This window comes from Theobroma umbraticum, unplaced genomic scaffold, assembly GCF_002168275.2.
Source record: "Theobroma umbraticum cultivar Fairchild unplaced genomic scaffold, ASM216827v3 scaffold_30.0, whole genome shotgun sequence".
In the NCBI taxonomy this organism is placed as follows: domain Eukaryota; kingdom Viridiplantae; phylum Streptophyta; class Magnoliopsida; order Malvales; family Malvaceae; genus Theobroma; species Theobroma umbraticum.
In genome coordinates, this window is record NW_018397254.1 from 4332397 (window position 1) to 4332608 (window position 212).

Below are 212 nucleotides of genomic sequence, written 5' to 3' on the forward strand. Positions count from 1 at the left end.
TTATATGAAGGTTTGGGGATGTAGAGCTATAGTGAAAGTGTCGGAACCCAAAAGAAAGAAATTTGGTGAAAGAGGAATAGAATGCATATTCATAGGATATGCACAGCCTAGTAAAGCATATAGGTTCATGGTAATTGAACCAAATGATTCAATTCCATTTAATACTGTTATTGAATCAAAAGATGCAATATTTGATGAAAATAGATTCAAAT